At 36.7% G+C, this 24486-nt stretch overlaps 1 long non-coding RNA gene across 1 annotated transcript in view; it reads right to left on the reverse strand.

Annotated features, from left to right (window-relative positions):
- Nucleotides 1–706: 706 nt before the first annotated feature.
- The window catches only part of LOC120246234, a 39398-nt gene continuing 15618 nt past the window's right edge, over nucleotides 707–24486 (reverse strand). The window contains exons 3-4 of the long non-coding RNA XR_005531988.1: nucleotides 2168–2213; nucleotides 707–1123 (exon numbers count right to left, since the gene is read on the reverse strand). This is a non-coding gene — a long non-coding RNA (uncharacterized LOC120246234). The remainder of the gene's footprint in view (nucleotides 1124–2167; nucleotides 2214–24486) is intronic.

A 24486-nucleotide genomic window follows, 5' to 3' on the forward strand; every position in this document is an offset into this window, starting at 1 on the left:
TGCCAACTACTGTGGCCTACCCAGATACTCTTAATAAGAGCTTTAAAATAAATTTTCTCGGGAAACCTGGGTGGCTCAGGGACCAAATTTAGCTCAGGTCATGATCTCACAGTTCATGAGTTCAAGCCCCATGTCAGGCTTTGTCCTGACAGCTCAGAGCCTGAAATCTGTTTCAGATTCTGTGTCTCTGTCTCTCTCTGTCCCTCCCCTACTCATGCTCTATACCTCTTTCTTTCAAAAATAAGTAAACATTTTTAAAATGTTTAATTAAAAATAAAAAATAAATAAGTTTTCTTGATATAATGCCCTAAGCAAAACAGCAGCTGCTATCATCTGTCTTTTCCTAGTCTGCACTTTATATTTTATTCTATTTTCTCAATACTTCATTCCTACATAGTCCAGTCATTCTTAGGAGTATTAGCTGAGCCCATAAAAAGCATGAAGAACTATTAAAGAAAAGATGATATGTGAAGTATCTTATACTTTACCTCTCTTATGTATGCTAAACATAAATGCATTATTATATTTATGCACAATATATTTCCCGAGTTGTGTTATCAGTTGCATTCAGTGGGTAACTTTCCTTTCTCTTATGTAAATAAGCCATCTTCAGTGTCTTGAGCTATATAAATAATATCTCTCCTAAAGATAGTTAATAATATTACTTAGGAGTTCCCCAGTAGTTTTCATTTTGGGAGGTTTTGGAAAGCTTTCTCTAATATCCAGAGGTCTTTTCCACTTTATTAGGAATTGTGCCAGGGTTTCTATTATATATTCAGTTACATCTGCTGCTTCCACACATTTGGGATACCAGGAACACAGATGTTCTTGGCTCCCAGCCACCTCCAGCCTTGTTTCCTCTGCGAGTAAATTTTTTCATTACACATTTATCAAAGCGTGTTACTTCCTGGTTGGTCCTCATCCGTAGTGCTAGATAGGCCATATCATAGTAATTTTCCTTTTAGCTCTTTCTCCTCTTCTCTAGTCCATCACAAGTGACCAAAGACCCTCAAATTTTACCTCAAAGAAGACTAGAGCTAAGCAGAGGCAACTTCAGTTCTAATATGAAAGGATTCAATGGAAATTGACAGCAGTAGTTTCATGAAATGTGAAGCCCAAAACACTAGAAATAAAATGAAATAACTAGTGTTGATATTCATTTTTGAACACCAAGTGATGTAACTGCCTTTAAATTGTTAAATTTAGAATTCAGTATTTCCAAAACTTAAATCATCTGGAAATACTAAAATCATTGATTCCAAGCCCCACCCTAGACATCCTAAATACAAATTTCAAGGAGAAAATTAGAAATGTGTACTTTCAAAGAATTTTTATGATCAGAATATTGAGAAACATAGTGGCATTTGAATATTTATTGGCAGCACAGAAAAGATAAAAAATCTCAATATTTCACTCTTAAAAATAGAGTTAGGATGACTACCTGATGATGCACAGAGAAAATATAGATAACATAAACAAAGGAGAGTAGCTACTGTAGGTAGACAGTTTTTTGCTTGGAGATAAGTCTTAAGATGTGTTTTTTTCCTTATTTTTTTTTCATATCATATCAAATGAAAGATTGATTGGAAACACAATGAGAGAGGTGAAAAAATTCTTCATAAGTGTTTTCTTAGGATGGAAAGGAAAACCCAAGGGAAAAAATCAGAATGTCCTTACACTTGAGTGAGCCAACCCTGCTGATCAATAAGCTTGTTTCACAGAAGACTAAAACTTCCCTCCACAGGATGCCACCCTGCAGGGGCAGGTAAATGGGGCTAAACACAATGGGTGGGGTTTCTATGAAAGGACCAGAGGTGGGATACACAGGGAGTCAAACTCCAAGGAGGAAAATCTGTTCCTTTAATCCTTTTCAAAATACTTTTCAGTTGAAAGAAAACCAAAATCACAATATTCTGATCTTTCTCTCTCTCTCTTGAAATTAATAATATTATTTATTATGGCCAATATGAGAACATCAGTCAGCCCCTTAAATTATTTAAATGAAACTATTCCACTTGATTTGGCGCTAAGGCTCAAATGGTTTTAAGAAGTAATAATAGCTATTGGGGGGATTTTAAATGCAGAGTTAGAAAATCTCTGCTGGTACCCTGCTTTCTATTAAACAGAGTTACAGAAGCCTGCTGTCCCCATTATAACTGTAACTCACCATGAGGCTCTGAGCCAGTAATATCAGCTATGCTCCCTGTGGAAATCTGTAGAAAGAAAAAAAAATCCAAATATATTTTATATGACTTGATTGATAGATACAGATCTTTCTGGATTCACAGATAAAGATGATAGATAGATAGATAGATAGATAGATAGATAGATAGATAGATAGTACATTTTAGTTGTTAGTTTGACATTTGACAGCCCTGGTAAAGTATGGCTTTTACCTAAAAACTCTCCAAATCTACTCTCAGCATCTCACAAAGAACAATAATTGTTTATTGATCTAAGTGTTAACAATGTATAAATGAGGTCTAGAAATAAGTTCAAGGGCAATCATTGCCCAGGACAATAATTTTAAGGTACTTTTCCATTATCTATAATATGAAGTTAAATGTATATATTTTTGAAATCTCATATAAATTTTTTATAAACAGCTGTTTAAAAACATGGTAAAACTTAGTATGGGTGAGCATAAACAAGTTGTTTAACCTCTTCATGCTTCTTTAAAAAATAAAAAAATCTGTTTGCAAATTCTTGAGATTATAGATAAAAAAACCACCATGGAAAGTCAAATTACTCTTATTCCTTGTTAGGATAAAAAAGTAAAAGGTAGCTCCTGGAACCATTTTCTATAGACAGGATGTATTCAATCAAATAAATGTGTTTTCTGTATTTGAGTGAAGATGATAATAAGAATCAGTTAAATTTTCCCATATCTAGGCCATAAAATATAATCACCAAGCATAGCACAGGCAAAAAAACTAGATAATATCATATGTGCATATATGAAAATTTTTATAAATAAATAATCCCTTTAGTTATGCTGATTGTTTGGTTTGCTATATATATATATATATATAGCAATTTATATAAATCTATATTTTAGATTATATATATAGCAATTTACATAAATCTATATTTTAGTTTGCTATATATATAGCAATTTATATAAATCTATATTTTAGATTATATATATAGCAATTTACATAAATCTATATTTTAGTTTATATGGCATTCCTAACATCCTTTCTTGTACCTCTACTTCTGGTAGCAGGGCATCTATCTTCCTTTTGTGAGTTGTCCTTCTCCCATCCAATATATAGGAACAGTCAGTCACAGGTTTGGGATACCACATCCTAGCTGAGATGAGCACTTGCTCCAGACTCCCAGTCCCCTTTCCACAGTGACTGAGCCAAGAAATGGTCATGGAATCCTTATAAACCCAATTGGAAAACTTTCTCATAAGATATTTTATGAATTCTAGGGGGGAAATATTTTCCTTTCTGGATTGGGCCTGCCACTAGCCACCTTTCCCATCATATGAAGAGAGATCATCTTTGGCAGGAGAAAATAAAGACAACACATAGATGCAGAGGCAAGCAAGAAGAGAAAAAAGTGGGAGGGGTGAAGAAGTGAGGACAAGAAATAATTAGCAAACTGCTGGGGTTTTTGAGTCCAGTCATCCTTAAACCCTTCCTGGTTTAAGTCAATTTAAGTTCAGTGCCTTTCTATAAGTGAAGAAGTTTGGTTAACACACACACACACACACACACACACACACACACACACACCAATCTATATTCACAGATTTGTAGACAAATTTGTCTGGATAATGTATAAAAGACAGGTTTTTATCTTCTCAAGACAGAAATTCTCCACAGACCATTTCTTTAAGACTCTCCGGGTTCCAACTGGTTAAAAAAAAATCAGACTCAAAAATATCTTGAAGCAAAAGACAAAGCACCAACTATCGAAGGGTGGTTTCTCCAGCTCTGCAACTGTTCCATTGAGAGCCAAACTAGAGAACTGCTATCTCCCTTGAAACAAACTACAAAAGAAATGAAAAAGAAGACAAAAGAAAAGGAAGGCATTGAGAAAGAGATGATTGTCAGCTAAGGGGACATCTCACTGAAGATGTCCCTGAATTTCTTTATTTTTTTTAATCACCTCTCCGCTACCAAAGTAGTGAGTCAAACACCCAACAAAAGAAAGAGGTAAGGCTAACGGGATGATTAAGTTCCTGAAGTCCTAAGATATTTCTATGATTACATCAAAATTAAAGTCAAAGTCATATGAAATACCCTTGAGATCTATGTCATAATCCCATTCGGGTGCCTGACAAACCTTGAGAAGCCAAAGTGACAATTACTGATTTACCTTTCTGTGCTGAAAATGGAAGTTGAAAGCTAAGTGGCAACGTAAAGCTAAGCACCTCTGAGACTGAGTTTCAAGTCTGGACTAGACAGAAATGACAGAAAATCATTAAGAACAAAAGGCATTAAAAGGTCAGATATAAATTGTTATCAAGCCCTATTTAGCCATTTTATCAGTCAGAATTTTCTTTTTGCTCTCAAGACTGTGGTAACATTTTCTTATCTCTGGAGATGAATATGATATTATAAGGATTGTTACATATACACTGATATTCAGATTCTGAGAATAACATTCTGTACGAAAAGACTGTTTGCAACAAAATGGACTTTTAAATAGTTTTTAAAAAATACATAATTGTCTTGTCTTTATTTGTCTGGAATGTTACTTAGTGTTCAGGTACTGTGAAGTTTATCCTTCATGGAGGAGAAAGCCAGCAATGTCTTCATGTGTTTAGATTTCAGTGCAATTCTTGGTGAAACAGACAGATTAGCCCCAAGTCAATCCCACAAATAACAAATCTCCCTTCCCTCTCCCTCTTTTCCTTCTCTGTCCCCTTATCTTTCCATCCATTTGGCCAAGAGTGGTGATTTGCCATTTCAGAATCAAGAGATAGGGGAAAATTGATGCAGATATCTCAGAAACAAAATTTGATCTTCAGCTAAATGAGCATGTTAGTGAATCACAATTTCTATACTCTGCATTTAAATTGTAAAAGTGGAAAATGATGGGTTAAGGGATTGAGTAAAGGAGAGGAAAGAGCCTTAATCATTTTAGCAATTAGTATGTAATGTCCTAAAATGATCCACTAATCACTCCACAGCTGGTACACTGAAAAAACACAGGGTACATAAGCATTCCTCAAATGTCATAGTCCAAAGGGATCAACACTTTAAAGAATATGGGAAAAACATAAGGAAGAGGAAAACTCATAGACCTGCCTTTGGAAACATACAGAAGCCTTGAATTAACTAAGCAATCTATGGCTTAGTTCATTTTGAATGATATTACATTTTAATGACAGCAACTTAAGAGTTTCACTATCTTTTTTAAAATTAAAGTTTATTTATTTATTTTGAAAGAAACAGAGACAGAGTAAGTTGGAGAGGGAGAGAGAGAGAAAGGGAGAGAGAGGGAAACCCAAGCAGGCTCCCCACTGTCAGCCCAGAGCCCAATGGAGGACTTGAACCCACAAAGCCATGAGATTGTGATGTAAGCCAAAACCAAGAGTTGGCCACTTAACCAACAAAGCCACCTAGGCTCTCCAAGAGTTTCACTATCTTTAAACAGGATAATATATTCACCAAGAGGAGAGCTTGAACTAAATCTTCAAAGGCCTTTTCAAGGATCTTTTTAGGTCACAATCTCAGAGGTCAGCAACAAAATTATTTTTCTGGATTTACTTAATCAAAATCTGTATATACTACTTAAATAAATAGTCCCATCTGCAGGTTTTTCATAATCACATGTCCTAATACATAAGATATCATATCTATGAACCACAAGTAAAAGAATTTATAAAGAAAGGAAAGGAGAGGGGAGGAGAAAAGAGGAAAAAGAAGGAAGGAAGGAAGGAAGGAAGGAAGGAAGGAAGGGAGGGAGGGAGGGAGGGAGGAGAAAGCAAAGAAAGAATGAAAGAAAGAAGGGAAGGAAGAAAAAAGAAAAAGGAAAGAAAAAAAAGAAAGAAACCACCTGAAAATAACATTCAGGAATTAACTGGAGTTTTTGCTTCATATAACATAAAACATAATGTGCTGCTCAAAGGTAAGAGCTTTTCTTGCAGGAGAAGCTAGTAATTTGAACCCACCCACAGGTAGTTGATGATAATGGTGACTTAAATAGTTATATACCTCTAATTATCTCATGTTTTATTCTTCAGATTCCCACATGAGGATATTTTTTGCTTTGTTATGAATTTGTATGCTAACCTTGCTGCTAGCTTCAACACATTCCTAAAACTACCTGTCTCTGCACCCTACTATATAGTGCAATCAAAAAGAAAAATGTTAGCTGCGCAATAGCTATTTGGTTCTGATGCTGCCTTCCTTTAAATTTAGTAAGAAGGTCTTGGGCCATTTCAGTTTGCTTCATTATCAGAATTGGTATCCATTTACCTATGATTTGTTCTTCACAGTGATCAAATTCAGAGGTACTGCACTGGGTGTACGGTAAGCTGACAATTGTCAAGGCTCTTCCTATGGCCATTGGTGTCTCCTTTTACACTCCCCAGCTGTAGACTGTAAAACCGATTCAAATTATCTAGAAGCCCTGAGGTTATAATGATGTTCATTTATGGAGCGCCTTTATTCAACAACTCGAAGTATTATGTAGGAAGTCCCCGTGACAAAAGCTCCCTTACCAAATCCTGAAGAGTTGTATATATGCATAGTTAAGTTCAGGCAGAAAATATGGAAATAATTAATCAATGTGAAGAAATATAGAATGACATTGATTATACCCTGATTTTCAACCCATGGCAGAACTATTATTTTTCTTAAGTCAGGTTTATTTCTAAAAATGATTAACATATGTGTGTTTAGCCACATAGTTAGCCACACACAACTAAGACCAATTCATGGATGAGCATATTCTTATAGTTCAATTAACCCACAATTCATGCACAAAAGTTAATAGATTCCTATAAAACTTCAGCTACTTTATTCCTCCTGTCATCTGAATAATATTGTGAGTCATATCTGGAGAGAGGCATTGCTTTCTCCTTTCTTTTTCTATTTTGCCCGAGGTTGTGCTGCCTGCCTGTGTGCCCCTGTCACTGAAAGGAAAAGAGATATTCGCTCTTTTATAAATAAGAACACAGAATCTTTCTCTTTACATTAGATTATTTTCCAGCTAAATGGATTATTTTGGCCAGGCTAAGTTTAGTAAGAACCAGAATAGCACTAAGTTCATTGATCTTTCATTACTTTAAAGAAGGAGGGAACAGAAACTCAGAAATGAAGGAGGCAGTTCTCCATTCCATGCATAGAGATTGCAAGAATTGGAGGTGAAGAGGACGCAGCTGCATTTCTTAACTTTTGAATGAAAAGCAATTATGCCAAGAGCCTTCATTTTAGATTGTCAGCATGGGCCTATGTCATACCCATCCTGACACTCCCAAACTGAAGATTTTTAAAGGCCTCCTGCCTTTGTCATTGAGACACCTGTCACCAACTACACTGAATCAGCATCTATAGATGCTGGGAAATACATATTCAACATGAATCTATATAAGAAGCAACAGTAGGGAGGCTGGAATTCTTAAGAATTCTTAAAGAAAAAAAATGAAAGGAAAAAAAGAAGCTGAAGTTGTGAGGAAATTTCCCACCCCATAAAGCACATTTCTGATTTCATTTTCACTTGTTTACAATTGAAATAACTTAACCCTAATGTCAAGTTAACAAATTAAATTTCTATGAAAAATTTTAAAGTATATTAACTACAAATATTAGTGGAAGAAAATCTTAGGGAAAATACGGTTTTCTACACAAGACTTGTAAAATATAAAGCATTTGAGCATATTATTACAACAAGAAATAGTTCTAAAGACTTTATTTTTGTTTTAAGATAGAATAATAATTAATATGAATGAAATAATCTATCAGTCACATACTTTATTCTCTAGGAAGTCCAGTAAAAGAAAAGCAACTGTATCTTTGGAGTACTGGAAAAATTTTGGTACCCTCTACATGTTAAATCTCATTTTCAAATACATTTATTATTCATTCTTACCCTCTTCATCCTTGCCCTCCTGCTTAGGATCACATCTATGAGTCAATTGCAAAAGCAGTGCTCATTTCCCGCTTGCTCAAGTATATCAAGATATTCAATTTATGATTTCTGAATTCAAAAGAGAGACATCCCCCGGAACTCCAAGTGACACTCATAAGAACTCAAAATTTTATAGTTCACCAGCTTAGATATCTTTCTGAAGAAAGGCTAAATGATTTCTTTATACCTTATTAGCTATTTGATGGCACATTTACACAAATGTATTCAACGTTAAAAAAATAATAATTTTATCTAACTAATGGGGTAACAAAATCAAAATGTATCATTTAATACTAGCCCTTTCAAGAAGCACTAAATCAAATCTCCTAAAATACATGGTTTTATGCATTACTAAAATTAGAACTATGGCAGTATATGTAGTTTCTCCAATTGTAGCCTATTTTATCTTGACAAATCATAACCAGCCAAAATAATTTAAAAAATAATTTTCTAGAATATTTAAAGAAGGCACTCAAAGAATGCATATTTCCAAATTAAGTCTAGTAACTCTTCATATCTAGTGACAATAACATAGTATTAGATCAGGACTTCAGATAAACTCAAATGAAATGCAGAGAACTTGGAATGCATATATTTACATAACAAAACCAAGAGGGGAAAAATTAGGGGTAAAAATATCTTTGACAGAAGTATTTGCCAATATGTCTTAACATTAAAACTCATAATATTTTATCATGTAGAATTCAATTTTCACCCGTTTTCTTCTGGATATAACAATGGTCTATTTATTAACTCACTAAAATACCTATTGGCCCTCATTTGTTTTACTTTTCCACAGAATCTATTTAACTGAAGACATTAATTAGATTAATGTCCAGTCACCAACCCATGAGATCATACACCTAATACTCTCTGATATTAAACATTCAGCTTTGCACTTCTTTCTGATGAAGGCTTTGAAGCCAAAACTTTCCAGAAAGTACTGGAATTAGCCAAATCAATATTATTTTTCCCTTATCTGTCTTATCCTACTAGGTAACAGCACAGGATAGAACATCTGTGTATCCTTCTTAGGGCCACACTAAAGACTTTCCAAATACTATCTTTAGTTGCATTTAATGACCAGCCCATGACTTAGCAAACAATGTACTGACCGAAGTAACAAGTGAAACTTCAGCTCTTCTGGTTTAGGTAGTAAATAAATTAGAAGTCAAGAAATTACCATGCTGGGTGTGAATAGATAAAATAGCATAAGGCTTTGCAAAGAATCCTGTTCAGTCAGCATTATAAGCTTATTATCTAGGTAATGAAACTGTAGATCACAAAATCTTCAGTAAACACTCAGCACTGACATGATTAAAACTCAGAACAGTCAAAAATCCAGTTTTTCCACCATGTGAGTCATCATATTTGCTCAATTCTTACTTTTATTGTTTTGATATTAAAACAATCTTTTGCTTTTCTAATTTGAAAATAGCATCATAATATAAAACTATCTTTAAAAGAATTTAGGGCACCTAGGTGGCTCAGTCAGTTAAGCATCCGACTCCTGGTTTCAGCTCTGGTCATCATCTCATGGCTTTGTGGGTTCCAGCTCCACATCAGGCTCTGAGCTGGCAGCGCAGGGCCTGCTTGGGATTCTTTCTCACTCTCTCTCTCTGTCTCTCTCTGTCTCTTCCTCTCTCTTGGCTCCTCACTTACTCATACTGTCTCTGTGTCTCTCAAAATAAATAAACTTTAAAAACATAATAAAAAATAAAAGAATTTAAAACTTTATTTTTAGCATGTGATAGGCAAAATAATCCCCACCCCAAAAGATGTTCACATTATAATCTCTAAAACCTGGAAACTATTACCTTCTATGGTGAGAGAAATTTTGCCTCTTTAGATGTGATTACATTAAGGGCCTTGAGATTAGAAGAGTATATTGGATTGTTCAGATGGGCTCAACATAATTATAAACTTCCTTATAAGAATGAAACATGAATGTTAGACCAAGATAAAGACTCAAAAATGCTACACCGCTGGTTTTGAAGATAGAGGGATGGGGTCATGAACCAAGGAATGTAGCTGGCCACTAGAAACTGGAGAAAACAAGGAACCAAATTCTTTCCTAGAGCCACCAGAAGGAAGACAGCTCACTGATACTTGGATTTTGGACTTCTGACTTCCAGAACTGTCAGATAATAAATTTGTGCTATCTTCAATCACTACATTTTTGGTAAATTTTTACAACAAGAATAGGAAATACAAGTGGTATAGGACTATTTATAGGACCACTTTCCTGTGGTCTTGGCAGTGATGAAGCCACCAGACACTTATAAGCATCATAATTGGTATCAACATTCATAATATGAATATGGGGAGCACCTAAGTTTTCTAGTTTGGCTCTCTATGCAGCATTTGACTCTTCACTCCATTGTATACCATGGAGGCCATTTAGTGCTTTATTGTGATACTATCCCCAGCACATAGTACAAGTTGGAATTAACAGTGTGTCAATTATTTAACAAAAGTTTCATCTCAGTGTCAAAAGAGACCAATCATTTCAGTTTTAACTGCTTGGCTTTCAGTTTGGAGCAACCTTTTCCCTTCTTGCTTTGGAAAGGTCATCATAATTCTATTTTAAAAATCTTAAAAGATCACAAAGCATTTAAAACACTTCCTTGAAAATTTTGAAAGCTCCCCAAACCCAGTTAGGTCAATAGGAATTATCATTTAATATTTGTTAAACATACACAGTCTGAAAAATATCATATCAGACAAAGAAACAATTCATATCACACAATTCATATCAGACAAAGAATATCATATCAGACAAAGAGACAGACACTAAACAATTAGGAACACTTCTTTTAAAGAAAATAATCCTCACCTGTAAGTCCTGGAAAGAGATCATTCTAATTGGTCACAAGTAATGACCCTGCAACTTGATTACAACAAATAAGCCATGATTTAAAAAAAATAAATAAAGGCCACACTGATCTCTGGTCCTGGTTAAAATGTTGAGGTCTATGATTACACTACAAGAGTCAAAGAAATGAACTATTCTCTGATCCATTTGAGAGAAAGGTCAGAGTATTGTGATATATAATTTGGTAACAGTCTTGCAAATTTTGTGAAATAATTTCTCATCCTCTGTAATTGTGGCTAATCTCTGAATTATTTTGATGAACGCACTGTGCTACATTAATAGAAGATATAATAATTAATAAGGCCCTCTTTCAAAGATATCACTACCTGGTGGAAGAGAAGAGAAAGTGTGTATATGCATGTCCTTCTAATCCTTCACAGTGCTTCACAGAACATTGCCTTACTTAAAGAAGGTTTTTAATACATAACTAATTACATAATTACAAAAGAAGCCAGAATTGGGTATATATTTAGTTAGAGGTAAATGTGATATGTTAAAAGTTTCCTAATATCTGAAGAATTACTAACTTGTATAATTGCCATTTACTAAATTATAAAACCAAGTTTGGCATTATATAACTTGCCTAAGGTCAAAAACCTTTTCAAGTTGAAACAAAAGCAAAGAAATTTTTAAAATTTAATGAACTTTTGGCTTGACTTTAAAGGAACCTCCACATGGATGTGGTGACAGGAATTTTCAACCCCACCCTTTCATATCAGAGGAGCATCTAAATCCCAGGAATTAATTTGAGACTCATGCCATTTCCCATCCAACAGAGAAAGCAACCATTAAAAGCTACTGTGGTTCTTTGTGTCAGTGCCAGACCGCAAGTGCTTCATTGTACGAGACTGCAGACCCACTGGCAGAGTACAGCTTTGCTGATAGAAGAAATATTCTTTCTTCAATATAGGTTTACATGATGCTGTATTTAAAAGGGAAAAAAAGTTTGTATTTCTAAGATGAGTTTTCTTAAGAGTTTGTCTAACAGTGAGAACAAAGGTGTGAAGAGGGAAAGGAAACAGAGTTGAAAGACTTACTTTAACCCTCTTCCATGGGACTGCGACCTAGGAGACTAGGAAGTTGCAAACATACATGCCCACTTAACCAAAGCAGGAAGCCCTATTAAATCTGTAGGACTCAGGAACAATATAAGCATCACAGGTTCAAACACTTGGGAGAGTTAACATTTTCAGAGGGAAGTAAGATCAAATTTCAGATGGCGAAACTTGAAAGGGTAAATAAAGAACGTAATAAAACTGAGATCTGGAAAAGAGGGAGTACCATGGCAGTCTCCCTTCTTATTAAGATGTACTTGTAAAGATGTATTTGAACTGGATACCAGGTTCAAAGGGAAGTCCCAATTGGTTAGAACTTAAGTTTCTTTCTCTCTGATGTTGTAATTTCCTTATGAAACTTCCCTGACTACATATACCTGCAGTTTGGTACATTAGTCTGCTGGAGGCTGAATGATGAAAAAAATAGAAATGATCTGCTCCATCCATTTGCTTCAAGACCCAATCAAGAAGAGACACTAGTTCACTAAATGGACTAGAGCTTACAAGTACAAGTGATGATCAACAGCATCAAAATGCAGCCCCAAAGAGCATCGGTGGAGAGACCCATAACCACAGAAGAACATTTTGCATAAGACATATTATGACATATCTAAGCTTAAAATTCTAAATACCTAGCAGATTAAGAGAAGCAACACTGAGAGAGCATATGAAACCTTTGGTTTATATATATTCAATATCAACATTTTGAAACAGTAACCCAAATAATTTTGTGTTCCTAGAAATGCCTTTTACTATGGCCTTTCTGTAGTTAAAATTGGAATTTTTGGGGGGTGGGGAGAGAATGGGGACACCAGAGTGGCTCAGTTGGTTAAGCATCTGACTCTAGATTTCAACACAGGTCAACCTTACAGGAGAGCCTAACTAGAAATACAAAGTATTGAACCCTAAATTTTTGACTGTCAAATGGAGATAATCATTTTAAAAGCCTAAAAATTTGATCGCAAGATCCAGGTTTTTTTTTTTTTTTTTCGAGTATAAAGAGGAGTTTTTGCTGTTTCCCCAGCTTTTTGAACTAAGAGTAAGGACAGTTTATCTTATCAGACCGGTGATTCCTCAAGCTTCTGCCATGCGTAGACCAGCCAGCTTCCCAGGTGTGGCTGGAGCAAGGCTGGAGATCTCAGGTGTCAGTGTCCTTTTGAGCATCAGTTTAAGCTGGTTGACTGGTTCTGGATTATCTCACCAGGCTGACGGTTCTTCTGAGTTGGCCTACTTAACTCCAGAGCGATGGGTCCATGGGGTGATTCCTGAAACTTTAAGAGCTGAATCCTTTGGTTATATATCTGAAGTACACCTCTAAGTCTTTGAAAGGGGTGAGTGACCCCCATCCCTCAAATAATCCAGATATCCTGGGTTTATTTGGGGTGGTTTTAGGGAGGATATCATTTGCATATTTAAAGATCCACCCTGTTTTCCTATTGTTCAAGGTGACAGCAGGATGCAGAGAGAGAGAGAATTAGCAGTTTTAAATTTTGGGAGCTCAGACAGAGGAGTAGACTTAAGGCTTGTTAGTCAGTCTATGTCAGTCTGGAGAAGACAAGGAATTTCCCCAAAACAAAAGGAGTTTCGGCAGCTGCTTGGGAATATTCCTTAAAGTTCCCATCCCGAGGTAGACTAACCACAGTTGGCTCCAATTATAGCCATTTATCTGGGAAAAGAATGAGTGCGAAGCCCTCACATCTAGAAAGAGGAACAGAGAGATTTAACGTCCCCTTCAGTCTGATTTTATCTTAGCCAGACCAATAAGGTCCCCTTCACAAGGTTTCTCCCGATATCGGCTGGGTTTTGGGGCCCTTTCCGATCAGGCACTCATTCTGCTGAGGCAACGCCACAAAGACAAAGAGTTGGGGGTGCCTCCTCTAATAAGGAGACCAGTCAGATGCCAGTTTGGCCATGTCCCGAAAGAACTTAAGGGACGCTTAGCTGTAGCGGTCTCCACTTCGGAAACTATTCCGATGCCGCCGTAGACTGTATGCAGTTCACCACAAAATCGCAGACAGGTACACTCAGACTCCGTAGGCTTTTTGGGACCGTAAGGGTGCCCATCCGTGGAGCCACCGAATCGAACCTATCAGGCAAGCCAGACCAAACTGCACACTCACACTTACATACATACCAGAGGTTACTATATTTCCTCCCACAGAAATTCTACAGATAAGACTAACAACAACCACGACAATGACAAACATGACAAAACAGATACAGAAGTGGCCACAAAACAGGTTTATGACTTTACTTAAGGGCCCACCGACATCTCAGTGTGCCCTGGGGGAGGAAGTAGCTGCATCCAGCCTTCCATTTAATCCCCCAGACAGAAGCACATGTGCATTTAGAATTCAGATGATAAACTGATTTACCTCATTTTTTTTTCTAGTAACAAAAATGGGAGTATTCCATGGACTATTGGAAGGTTCGGTATGTCCTTCTTAAAGCTGTTGTTCCATAAGTTGGATTGCTGCTATTTTTTGAGAAGGGCCATTGTTCTACCCAAACAGGAGTATCTAACTTCCAGACTATTGGGTCAGCCGCAACAGGAACAATGTCCCCTTCTACAAGTGTGGCTAGTCAATCCCTTTTTGTCATCCACTGACAGATTGTGAGCTCGAATCCTAACTTCCTTGAAGTGAAGCAGGACCAGGTCTAGAGGTTTTGAAGTGGACTGTCACATAACGTTAGCCCAAACAAGATAAAGTAACACGGAGAACAAAATTAAGACACAGAATACAGGAATTAGTCCTCCTGGCCAACGGAGGAGAGAACGAAAATGAAATGATGGTCTTAGCGCGCTTTCCAAAGAAAAAGAAGAGTATGTGGGGTGGAGACCCCAGAGTCCCATGAAAGACAGGGAAAAACAGATGCGGGGCTTTGACCCCCTTCCCTAAATGTCCTTGTCAGTCAAAGTCACAACAAAAATTATACTTAGACAAACAGCGCAGACACAAGCATTCAAACCAATGATCGAGAAGAAGACGAAAGTACGACCGAGAAAACGTCTAACAGGAATGGGATCCTGCTACTGCCACCAAAAGGATCCCCTTAGAACTCCGCCCTTTGTGCCGCAGGACTTGACCCGCGGGGGACCTCTGCCCGAACTCCACTCTTTGTGCCATGGGACTTGACCCACAGGGGACCTCTGCCCAAGCTCCACTCTGGGTGCCGCGGGACTTGACCCACGGGGGACCTCTGCCCGAATTCCACTCTTGGTGCCGTGGGACTTGACCCGCAGTCTCTCCTTCCTGTGGGTCCAAGACGTCTCTTGGATCCCACGGCCTCGAGCTTTCGCTGCGCGTCCGCCTGGCTCCTTTGAGGCCCCTAGAGACCAAGCACCGAACAGACCAGCACTGACCAGACCAGACAAACAGCAGTCATACAAAAAGACTTAGACATAAAAAAAAAATAAGGAAATGAGTGCACTCACCAGCCGGCGATCAGGCCCAGAGTTTCGGGGTCCCAAGAGGGTTCTGGAGGGAGGATTTCCCTTCTGAAGAGGGGAATTCCCGGCCAATGCACCAAATGTTATACCTAGATCGCAGTATCCTCACCGACCAGAGACCACCAGGGAGACCGAGTCATGCATGCAAAGGCAAAGGGCTTTATTACCGGCTCGAGCTCCCAGACCTCACCAATGCAATGGATCCGTGCTGAGAGCTGCAAGATCCAGTTTTCTTATTGAAAGATTTTTTTTGAGTTCTGAGTGGCTCCAAGATTAAAATGTGTATCATAAAGGAAGAAATATGAATATTAATATGAATTCATTTTCTTACTCAAAAGTATATAACGTTCAAACAGACTGAAGGAGAGTATTGACGTAAAGAAAGCAATACTAATGCTTGTCTTTTTAAAAATTAAATTTAGTTTTTTAAATTCAAGTTAGTTAACATACACTGTATTACTGGTTTCAGGAGTAGAACCCAGGATTCATCATTTACATATAACACCCAGTGCTCATGCCAACAAGTGCTCTTCTTAATGCCCATCACCCATTTATCCCATTCCCCCTCCTACCACCCCTTTAAGAACTCCCAATATGTTCTCTGTATTTAAGAGTTTCTTATGATTTGCCTCCGTCTCTGCTTTTATCTTATTTTTCCTTCCCTTACCCTAAGTTCATCTGTTGTGTTTCTTAAATTCCACATATGAGTGAAATCATATGATAAGGAATGTTTGCTTTTAATGGATTTTGACACATCTTTCCCCTAAACCAAGCCAATAAAGTAGGAAAAGTAATTCTGGTGTGCGTTCAATGATCTTGTTCTTTTATCATATTGTTAAATTTAAAATATCTTTTTAACCTCAGTTTACAATTTCTTGTTTCCTTGGTAGTAGCATCCTCTTGATTACGTCTTGCTTTTCTCTTGTGATTAGTTTTCTGGATAGCTCATTCAGTGGTCAAACAAATATTAAAGTAAGGTTTCTGACAGACTAAGGGAAAGCAATTACTAGTTTTTATAATAATGTCTGTACTAGCATATGAACACAGATTTCCTGATGCTTTTTTTTAAAACAATACTGAGGCTATGGTAAAAATATTACAATTCAAAGGGGGTTAAAAGTTATCAAGTTTCTCCATTTCGTTAGTGCTTGTATTTCTTTTAAGAGCAATAACTTTCATCTCTCAAATTTTGGGACATGCTGACAGAAGCAGAGCTGACCCCTTTCTTCTAAATCACTGTACTTCTTAAGAGGTATTCAGATAGACCCAACAGAAAGCACAGCTGAAACTGGCTTAAACAGCAAAATGAGATCCATTTGTTTTCCTGGTTGGAGGTATGGGGAGCCTCAGAAGTGACTTAATTCCACAGCAGGATGATCTTATCAGGAACCAGTTTCTTTCCGTATCATGGATTTGCCTCCCTGAATTGCTTCTTCCCCCTAAGGTTGACTTAGCCAGCTCAAAATGCTTACTATCAACTCCCAAGCCTACCTGTTTCCTAATCTAAGCACACAGAAACAAACAGTTGATTTTGGAAATTCTCTTGAAGACATAGTTAATGTTCCAGTAATCTTTCAACAAACTGCTTCTTATGTCTCATTAACCCATACTAAATCATATACCTTGTCCTGAATCTATGCCAAAGGGATAGGTTTATACTAATGAACTTAGTTTTGAGCCACTTGACCTAACCCCAGACCAAAAGATAAAGCCAATTTCCTTCAAAAAAAAAAAATCTTAGGCTTTTCAGAAGCTGTATAGGGAATTACCTAGAGACAAAAGAATAGATTTGGGGGAAAGAACCACAATTTCCAGTATACATATGCACCTTTGGCTCCCATCTTGTATGTGCTTATGTTTTAAAACCTTTGTCCCCTACCCCATTCCTCTCGATTTCAGTCAGAGTAAAATTTCATGTTAATAAAATTACTAAGTAAACACTAACATTTTGGGCATCCAAGAGATTTTTAATACTATAAATAAGATAAAGTATGAGTATTATAATGAAATGTAAATGAGAGTTAACTATTATTCTTTTTTAAAGATATTCAAGACTAAACCTAGATCCAGGGAGTTTTGGAGTGTTGCTTATAGGCTTTATTTGCCTTCCTCCTCAGATTAAAAAAGGAATATGTTTTAGAAATTTGTAGACAATAGGAAGTTAAATAAAAATCATCTTAATGAGCATTAAATTATCCATATTGTGATGTCAGAGAAAATGAATGGTTTAGAATGTTCTATTCATAAAAAATGATTCTGTCCCTATTAAGATGATTAGACATGTCAGGATATAATCCAGCTGAAGATGGCTTCTATTATCTGGACTATAGTGTTAGCATTCAAGATTGAAGTTATGTGGACACATTATTATAAACTTTGAAATAATATTTATTGGACTATACTGATAGATATGATGGGATATGGGAGAACAAAAAGAATCAAGCTTGACTCGAGAATTTTTCTTGGATATTTGTGGTTTCAGATAGCTGATATGAGGAATATGGAGTGAAGGGAAAATTGATCAATAACTCTGTCTTGGGGTGCCTTGGCCTGGGTGGCTCAGTTGGTAAAGCATCTGATTCTTGATTTCAGCTCAGATCATAATTTCATAGGTTCGTGGGATCCAGCTCCATGTTGGCTCTGCTCTGACAACACAGAGCCTGCTTGGAATTCTCTCCCTTCTCTCCTTCCTCTCTGCCTCTCCCTCTCTCGCTCTCAAAAGAAATAAACTTAAAAAAAAAAAGACAAAAAACTCTGTCTTGAACAAAATGCTTAAAATGATTAAGAGTGGAGATATTGAGAGGCACCTGGGTGGCTCAGTTAGTTGAGCATCAGATTTCAGCTCAGGTCATTATCTCATGGTTTGTGAGTTTGAGCCCTATGTCAGGCTTTGCATTGACAGCATGGAGCCTGTTTTGGATTATCTGTCTCCTGCTCTCTCTGCCCCTTCCCTGCTAATTCCCTCTCTCCTTCTCTTTCACTCTCTCAAAAATAGGTAAACATTTTTAAAAAAAAGTGTTGAGATATTGAGAAGATGATGGTTATACAAGAAATCTGGAGGGAACAGATATTTGAAAATCACCTATATAGAGATTATATTTTCAGCTCTAGAACTAGATTACTTAATAAGAGCTAAGAAATGATCCCTGAATCACTCTGTAATTTGAGATTTGGAACAATTTGAAATTTAAATACTTTTGAAGTAGACCACAATTGAAATAAAAATAAAACCACTAGTGTTTATGTCTCAGACACCAAATAAAGAAATGTATAGAAAGGAAAGTGAACACTACCGAATTATGCTGAGGTCAAGATAAGGACATAGAAGTGAGCACTAGATTTGGCAACTGGTAACCACAACAAGGACAATTTTAGTGTAGAAGAAGGAATAAAGCTTGGAAGGTTGAGAAGAAATAAAAAGTTCAAAAACATATGGACAATTATTTTGAGAAGTTTTGAAGTGAAAAGGAGCAAAGAAAATATATAGTGGCAGGCACAGAAGGTGGAATCAAACAGAGTTTTTGGTAAGGTGACAGATAATATATTATGGGTTATATGTAGGCTGAGGAGAATTGTCCAGTAAAGAGGAGAAAATCAATGCTACATGAGATAGATGATATGTTTGTAGAATGGAAGTTATTGAGAAGACAATAGTCTTGGAGTGTTAGGGTCCTTTTATTGGAAAACCACGTATCTTACCACATAGTTGAAAACAATTCAGTTGCGTTAATCCTATATTAAATTATGATTCTTGAAATATCTGATTTTAACCATTACATTTCTATATTTAAGGTGATGTTATGCTTTGTTTCTTCTTGCCTATAACTGGTATGAAGGCTTGAAAGCTAAAAACAAAGGGGTATCAAATACCTAATATTCTAAACTGAAGCATAAACAATTCAAAGAACACCTTGCTTGTAGCCAAACTCACTATGCAACCCACACCACTAACCTCCACTACCCTATCCCTCCCTCCATCCACTTCATTAAAGTGAATACTAGGGAATGTGGGAGGTGAATCTCCTTAGTTCTGAAACTTTATCCTAGGAAGAAAGTGCTGTGCCTTACCTTGCTCATCAGGGGGAGGTCTACAAACAAAAGTACTCTCTACCTTCCAATTTAATAGGGTAACATATCCCTATGTTGGACCAGGAATATCCTAGTTTATGCCTCTAGCCCCTTCTATTCTCAAAAGTGACTTGGTATAGACAATGAAATATATGGTCACCCTACCCAGTAGCCAAGTAAGGATTAACACTTTCCAGATGGGAGATTGGCACTGTGTTTTCTGGAAGGAAGACAGTTTATGCGATGAGCACACTAGTCTTCTTCTGGGACCTATATGAGCAGTCAAAATAATAATAATAATAATTAATAGTCTAGAAAAGACAATGTGAAGAGATGGGAACAATAGAAGAGCTTGCATTTCCATGGAGAATGCAACAGATTTCTATCAGTCAAGTAGAAATTGGAAAAGGTAGTCAGGTTTGAGTTATCTCCCTGGTCCCAGTGAAAGATGAACACAGAATGCAAAAAGGCTGTGAGGTGAGAACAGGGCTGAAGCTTTTGGAGGTGAAGGGAAGACAGGAAAAGCAGTTAGAGGAATTAGAGCCAGTGAAACTCCTGCTTCTGGGATTGTGAAATGGGAAAGAACATCTCATGGCTCCCAAAGAATCACACTTGTGCCTGGAAGAGCAGCCTATGATGCCTGTCAGAGGACATCCACAGCTGACCATTGCTATGTTCACAGGTATTCACAGCAGGGAAAATGTACCAGTAAGGTTAAGAGATTATTGCCTATTTCTGCAATGCCTCCTCCCACCTGGCAATGGGGTAATCAAATCCAGAAATAAGAGTACAAGGGCAAAGTCCTGGAAATGAAAACACTCCCTGGTCAGCATTGGGAGGACAGAAGACGATGAAATTGAAGTTTTAGATTGAACAAGACTTTTTAATAATAGAAAGTGACGGCCGGAAAAGTGATGAGATTTTCCAAGATGTCATTATGGGTTGGAAAAGGGATAATCAGTGAAGCATTGTGGACGCAATGATTGAGAAAATTAAATTATCTTGGGTTTGTATATCCCCAACTTTAGTTTGTCCAGTAAACTTATTTGATTAAAAACTTACCTGTTATTCCACCCCACCCCATTAATCATGTCATTATTACAAGCCACATTGGGGTTTTAGGGATCTGAGGTGTGTGTGTGTGTGTGTGTGTGTGTGTGTGTGTGATTTGTTTCACAAGATTACTTTTTTAATTGTGGTTTATTTTACTCATGAGATAAAAGAGTGGCTGGTGATGAATTCTGAGCTCTAAATACAGAACTTCCTTCCCTTTCTAAAATATAATATTTTCAATCACCAAAAGCAATAATATGTAACCTAGAAGGTAAAAAACATAAAAAGCTGATGCATTAGGAACTTGCATTCTCATCTTGCCCTGCAGTGCACTAAATAAATGCAGAGATTTTGACTGTTATCCATTTTAATTCTCAGATACAGAAGGGCAAGTCAAGTAGGTAACTAGCTTCTATAGATCTCTCCAAGAAAAACTGAAATGATCAACTTCAGGCAGCTAATCTAGCACTGGATCAAAACCCCTCAGGGAAATATTTATGTTTTACTAGTTTACTCAGAGAAACAGCTCTAGGGATCTGCAGATATCCTCTGTGATTCTGACTGAAGGAAACACTGATGCCAGAGCTGAAGCTTGTGATTTAATCATAGAAGCAATTCAGCCTTTAGCAATCCTATCTCCTAAAAAATCAATAGCTACACTTTCAGTTCTATTAAAGGATTTTTTTAACTTCTCCACCTGACCAAGATATTAATTTGTATATGTTTCATTGTCTGCCTTTCTGGTTGGTATTTTGAAATGTTGAAAGACTAACTCAATGATTCGGTTTGAAATACTTTCCCCAAAAGATCATCATTATTTTAATTATTTATTGATTCAAACACCATTTTTCAAACACCACAGTGCTTTAAAGAATTATCTCCAGGGCACCTGGGTGGCTCAGTCGGTTAAGCGTCAGACTTTGGCACAGGTCATGATCTCATGGTTTGTGGTTTCAAGCCCCGCGTAGAGCTCTGTGCTGACAGCTAGCTCAGAGCCTGGAGTCTGTTTCAGATTTGGGGCGCCTGGGTGGCTTAGTCGGTTAAGCGTCCGACTTTCGCTTAGGTCATGATCTCACGGTTCCTGGGTTCGAGCCCCGCGTCGGGCTCTGTGCTGACTGCCAGCTCAGAGCCTGGAGCCTGTTTCAGAGTCTGTATCTCCCTCTCTCTCTGACCCTCCCCTGTTCACGCTGTCTCTCTCTATCCTAGAAATAAATAAAAATAAAAAAATAAAAAAAAAAGAATTATCTCCAACATCCGAAGATAACATTTCACATCAGTCTCCCAAACATGGAGTCTTCCATTCAAAAGGTGGCACAAAATAACCTTTCGAAACAGATTCTGAAGAATTCTCTGTTCAGAAACAGAGATTTCTGTTAAAGTTTTAGAAAAAAATTGAAAACAAAAAACCAACTGAAGAGCCAGAGAAATTGAAGCAACTCAAGGAAGATCATGGCCTACCATAATGCCTAGAGCTTGTGAAATCTGGGACCATCTACGTTAAAATTCTCAAATTTTCCACATGATGGAGCTCTCAACAACATGCACACTATACAGACGCTGTGGTTTTCCTTCAATTAAGAAAAATATGGCTTCCTGTTCTGATTTACTTTACGGCAAGACATTTCATTCTATCTTATAATAATAGTTAAGTTATTACATTTGGATATATCTGGATTTTATTATAATTATCGAGTATACTGAACAATAGGGGTGTACTGAAACCAGCATTATATGGGGAGCCAGGAGTAATGAACTCTTTTTTGAGGGCTCATCGTCTATGTATTCTTGCTCAGTCACCTAAATGTTCTACATCTCATTCTATCACTTTAAAATTGAAGGTCTTAAGAATAATGACATTCTAAGCTCTATAAATTTCAACTCTAAATGTTAAAATTATTGTATACCCATAAATCTTATACATTATTGTCAAGGACAGGCATTTTCTTTGCCATGGAAGCTCATAGACAGATCAATAAACACTTGATTTCTGACAATATATATTGATAATATTTATAGCTTCTAGAAAATATGTTTTATTATACTATGATCAATTTTCAAACTGATTTATTAGAAGAAATAGGGCAATGTTCCTATCAATTGGCCTCTGGACTTTGAGGATGGAGACCAATACAGCCCTAGTCACAAAGTCTTATAATTAGTTTATTTTTATCAAAACTATAGGAGAACAGAATGAAGACATTTCTAATTTTAGCAGAAAGAGTAGTTAGAGAAACTAACCAGAGCATATGTATTATGGGTTTTCTAGTCATTGAGGTATCACCAGCTACCAAACAAGGACCATGTCTTCTGTTCCTGTGTGTATCCTACTTTGGCAATATGGAAATATATGTCCATCCACAAATATTTACTAAGTTCCTACTATGTGTCAGCCATTGTTCCAATGATTGACGATAGAGTAGTGAAAAAATATACCAAAAAATTCTAAACAAGTATACATACATAGAAAAAGACAATGGCCGGAGGGGGGCGTGAATGAAGGATTAGAACTAAGAAGTTGTATGTGCTTACACTAGAAGTTTCATTAGAAGAACAATTTCTATTCTACCTCCTTGGTCAAGTTTGTTCTCAGTATACTTAAGATTAAAAGGGACATATGCCCTTAAAATTCAAAAGCATATGAATAAATATGCAAGTTTACATGCATGTCTACATCTGCTGAACTCTTAGTACAACACCCTTTTAAGAGTGCTTAGTCATTTTTTCTGGGCACAAATGGTACTTGATATCCTAAACTCTTATTCTCACAAGACTGTGTTTACTGACTAAAGGTCAAATAAAATAAATCTAGAAATACAGGCTTTCCAAATGCTTTATTTTTGATGATCTTTTCTCTTAAGTTTTTTTAAATGATGGGACATTTAATTTTACAAAATATTTATGTCACTTTTCTCTCATAATGTTTGAATTGTACAGTTTGATCAATCTGTAACTTAAATCTCTGTTCTTGCTCATTTTTACTCTTAATTTACTCTTCCATTAATACGTAATAATAAATCATGAAGGCTGTTCATAGCTGAAGAAACAATTCAGCATTTCCTAAGCTCAGAATATTCACCACACCGCTTCTAGTTTCTATCACTAAGAATATGAATTTCTGTACTTTTTATTTTTTATTTTTTATAGTTTGTTGTCAAGTTGGTTTCCATATAACAACCAAAGCTCATCCCAACAAGTGCCCTCCTCCATGCCCAAAACCCATTTTCCCTCTCTCCCCTACTCCATCAACCCTCAGTTTGTTCTCAGTATTTAAGTCTCTTATGGTTTGCCTCCCTCTCTCTCCGTAACTATTTTTCCCCCTTCCCCTCCCCCTTGGTCCTCTGTTAAGTTTCTTCTGTTCCACATATGAGTGAAAACATATGGTATCTGTCCTTCTCTGCCTGACTTATTTCACTTAGCATAACACCCGTGAGTTCATCCACATTGCTACAAACAGACAGATTTCATTCTTTCTCATTGCCATGTAGTATTCCATTGTATAGATAAACCACATCGTCTAGAGCCATTCATCAGTTGATGGACATTTAGGCTGTTTCCATGATTTGGCTATTATTGAAAGTGCTGCTATGAACATTGGGGTCCATGTACCCCTGTGCATCAGCACTCCTGTATCCCCTGGGTAAATTCCTAGCAGTGCTATTGCTGAGTCTTAGGGGAGTTCTATTGTTAATTTTTTGAGAAACCTCCATACTGTTTTCCAGAGTGGCTTCACCAGTTATGAATTTCTGTACTTTTTAAATGCATTTTTAAATTTATAAAATTTAAATTTTATAAATAAAATTTTATACTAGTGCCTGCTAGTGTCAGGCACTGAGCTCATTGCTGGGAATATGATGGCTGAAATATGGCCTTTGCTCTTTTTTTTTTTTTTTTTT

The sequence above is a fragment of the Hyaena hyaena genome, unplaced genomic scaffold, assembly GCF_003009895.1.
Source record: "Hyaena hyaena isolate Hyena2069 unplaced genomic scaffold, ASM300989v1 scaffold_460, whole genome shotgun sequence".
In the NCBI taxonomy this organism is placed as follows: domain Eukaryota; kingdom Metazoa; phylum Chordata; class Mammalia; order Carnivora; family Hyaenidae; genus Hyaena; species Hyaena hyaena.